Here is a 3770-nt window from a genome sequence, read left to right on the forward strand (position 1 = left end):
TCCTGTCCTATGGGCGCGTAATAGAGGAGACAACCAACATGATAGACATGTTTCCGCTATCCCATATGAAGAAGCTTCTGAGCGTGGATACCGCCCACCTCCAGGACTTGTTAGAGTCGTTGGGCGTTCATCACAGAGTAGCTAGGAGCTTGGATTTCTTAGGATCTATGCTAAAGGTTGTAGCAGGGACACCGGATGCCAGCGACTTAGAAAAAATCAGGTTTTCCGAAATGAAATTAGTCGAGTCTAGCAATAGACAGATCCAAATTAACACCAAAACCCAAAATCAAATTAATCAACTTACCTCTACCGTCAATTCAATTTTGAGATCAGCCAAAACCTCACAAATAGACACTGGACACCTATATGAAACACTGCTTGCTAGAAACCGCATGTTGATGGCGGAATTACAAAATTTAATGCTTGCAATAACCCTAGCCAGGATTAACATTGTTAGTCCGAACATTTTAGATCACGAAGACTTAAAAACAGTTTGGCTTGAGGAACCCACCGACACACCTATAGGAGATCTTTTGTCCGTCTCGTCTGTAAAGATTTTACAGTCCCGTAACGTTCTACACTTTATCATTAAATTCCCCAAAATTAAATTAGCCTGCAAGAAGATCACTATTTTCCCAGTTGCCCATGGTGGAACGATGTTGCAGATCATAGACAATGTCATAGCCGAATGCAGCGGAGAAGTTTACGCCATCAAAAACTGCTCCGAATCACCGAGAGCCACATTCTGCCGCCTAGCTTCAGAGAGTTCGTGCGCCAAAGAACTGCACGCCGGTGGGGTAGCACACTGCCGAGTACAAGAAAGTGACCTGCATCCGATAACCTACGTAGATGAAGGCATCATTATCATCAACGAAAGGTCTGCCAAAGTGCGAGTGGACAACGGCACAGAAATCTGGACTCATGGCACACACCTCATAACCTTTGACAAACAGGCCACTATAAATGACACACTCTTCATCAACCACAATAACACCTAGAAGAGAGCTCCAGGGACAGCAAGTCTTCCCTTATTGAACATCACCGCTACCCAAGATGTCCTCAGCCTCCCGTATCTTCACCGTCTGAGTGAACGAAACTTGGAGTTCATCAAGGAGTTCAGAGAAGAGATTGACAACCACCGAACACGTCTCGTAGTAACTATTGCAGGAGCAATATGCTGCGCACTCATCTGCATCGGGCTCATTTTTAGGCGTTTCACCGAGGCAAGAAAATCCGCAGGCCAAATTAGGCAGGTTATCGCTGAACAACAGACGGCCGAGGGCGGCCTTATTTCCGAGGGGGGAGTAGTTAACTAAGGTTAACCGGGCGACGGCTACGACCGATCGTCCGAAGACTCGCTCCGGCCAAACTGCTGACACAGCGTCTGGCCGGAAGCCCGTGCATAGCCGGCAAACACTACCCGTTGGAGTGGCCGCTATGAGTCCCATATTTTGTTAGCCTTAAGTTCAGTTTGATTTCATTCACAATAAAGAGCGCACGCTCAGAAGCATACTCCGGCCTTCGCCGTATTTCTTATATATTGGTTGTCTAGCCTTAAGGGCAGGCAATAACGGAGAAAGTTCTCCCATCATATATTTACCTTCCAGAACTGAGCTGCGCAGCGGATCGCCTGCGCACCTCTAGCAGAGAATATCTCCGCTCCTCTTCCCCGACCGAGAAGCCGGTCACAGCCGAGACAGAAGTCACCACCCCTCTCCCATTGGACTGCGGCGCGGGACAACTCTGGGTCGGACACTTATATTACTTACACATGTCTACGGAACGCCAAAAAAAGCGCCCAAAATGCATAACATCTCTGGCCACAAACTTACACCCCTGCCCGTGGTTGTTTGCCATGCGGCAGCAGAAAGATATCTCCTAAAACACAATGAATACAATTCTCTACTAACTCATCCTAAATAAGCCAACAAATGCATTTGAAATTAACAATTATTTAATAAAAAATTCTCAAACAATTTAGATCTATAATACAAAGGAGGTAAAATAAAGTAAACTATCCAGACGATCGCGGCTGCTGAAAGATGCTCCGACCATATCCTTCTAAATGCCACATTCCCGCCTGCATTAAACAACACACGGCACCACAACGACAAGGCTCCCCAGTCCGGCCATGTTTTTCCAAGATTGGGCATCTCGGCTGCAGCAGGCAGGAATTCATCTCCCCAGGTAGATTTCCTTGCCATAGAATTAAACCTGAAAACCAAAACAAACAAAAAAGCTCAATTCAGTAAAGAATATAATTGTCACACAATATAATACACTTATCTTTTCCCTCTCCGCTGCCTATGAGACTATGGAGTCAACAGCCAATCTCCAACATTGCAGTCATTCCCTTTCCAGTAGACCTGAAAAGTAAAGAAAATAAAAATTAAAATAAAATGCAAAACACCCGCAAACTCAAAATCCTCTACCTGCCCAGCGCACCATTGGCATGTTTAACTTTTGGCCTGCAAAAATAAAATGAGCTCTGTGACCTGTAAAGTTGACCAGAATACTCACCAAATATATCAGCCACCCAAATTGCACTTTCCTGCATCTTTCCGGCAAGACTCTCCTCGTCCGTTTCTGCATGCTAAGATCGCGGCTCCCTGACGACAGCGGACTGAATGGGATTCCAGGACCAGTTCCCTAACATAAGATGAAGCCTGAAAAATAAAAACTTATACATCAAGCAACAAAACAAACTTGGCACAATTAAATCATATATTAAATAACTTGCTAAAAAGAAAGGAACTTAAAACGATAATCAAGACACCCGCAAATAATTTTAAATAATACTCACCCAATTTGTTTGCATGCACTTCCAACCATCAAGGCTAAAACAGTATATTTATCTTTTTTTCCTGTGGACCTAAAACGAAAAGAAAACATAAAATTAAAATCTAAATCAAAACACCCGCAAACTTAAGGTGGCCTTCCTGAAAACTTGCCGCAAGACACTCTAAAAGGCCCTAAACCAACCCTCTTGCCGGCGGTAAACAACTTACTTTTTCTACTCACACAGGAATCTGAGCTCCCACTGCACGACTCTGCTCGCCGGGCCCTGCTCGATTAGATCGCGGCATCCTGGCGACAGCATGCTGCAAGGAACTCATCCAGGTCGAGTTCCCTGCCACAGGATAATGAGTGAAAAACTAGAAAAAAGAACTCAAATCAGTCAACAAACAAATTAGATACATAACAGACACTTATCTAATTCCAAGCTCATCCTTTCCATGGCCTTGGGCGGTGTGACGACTAATTTCAATTCCTATGCACAGCCACCACTTGCTAAAAAGAAAGAAATTTAAAACGACAATCAAAATACCCGCAAATAATAATAAATAATACTCACTCAATTTGTTTGCATGCACTTCACATCCTGCCGATGCCGCGGCCCACGTCAAGTAATTCCTGGTCTGGCGGCTCCAAGCTACCGCTCCCGGCGCGGCGGCCACGTAATGCAGCGGCCCAGACAGCGCTCAGGGTCTCACTGTGGGGACACGATCCACAGGAAATTCGTGGCAGCAGGAAATCGGGTCCTCCTGTAGCACGGGCTCCCATTTACTGCTGCGGCGGCCCACGACATCGGAGCCTGGGCCGACGGCTCCAAGAAGCCACTCCAGGCGAAATGGCCACAAGACGCGGAGCTTCAAACAGCACCCAGGGATTGACCGAGGCGAGGGAAGCACTTATTTCTCCCGGCGATGACCCACGAAGCCACCAGCAACTCGGCGCTTCCGTCCTTCAGGCGGGGGTGTCTGAAACAA

At 46.2% G+C, this 3770-nt stretch overlaps 1 long non-coding RNA gene across 1 annotated transcript; it reads right to left on the bottom strand.

Annotated features, from left to right (window-relative positions):
- Positions 1-2276: 2276 nt before the first annotated feature.
- Positions 2277-2705, bottom strand: LOC113563870. The gene is made up of 3 exons (XR_003407644.1): positions 2521-2705; positions 2433-2468; positions 2277-2366 (listed from the first exon to the last, which is right to left on the bottom strand). It is a non-coding gene; the product is annotated as an uncharacterized LOC113563870 (long non-coding RNA).
- Positions 2706-3770: the final 1065 nt, after the last annotated feature.

Source organism: Drosophila erecta, unplaced genomic scaffold (genome assembly GCF_003286155.1).
Source record: "Drosophila erecta strain 14021-0224.00,06,07 unplaced genomic scaffold, DereRS2 tig00000021-arrow-pilon, whole genome shotgun sequence".
Taxonomy (NCBI): domain Eukaryota; kingdom Metazoa; phylum Arthropoda; class Insecta; order Diptera; family Drosophilidae; genus Drosophila; species Drosophila erecta.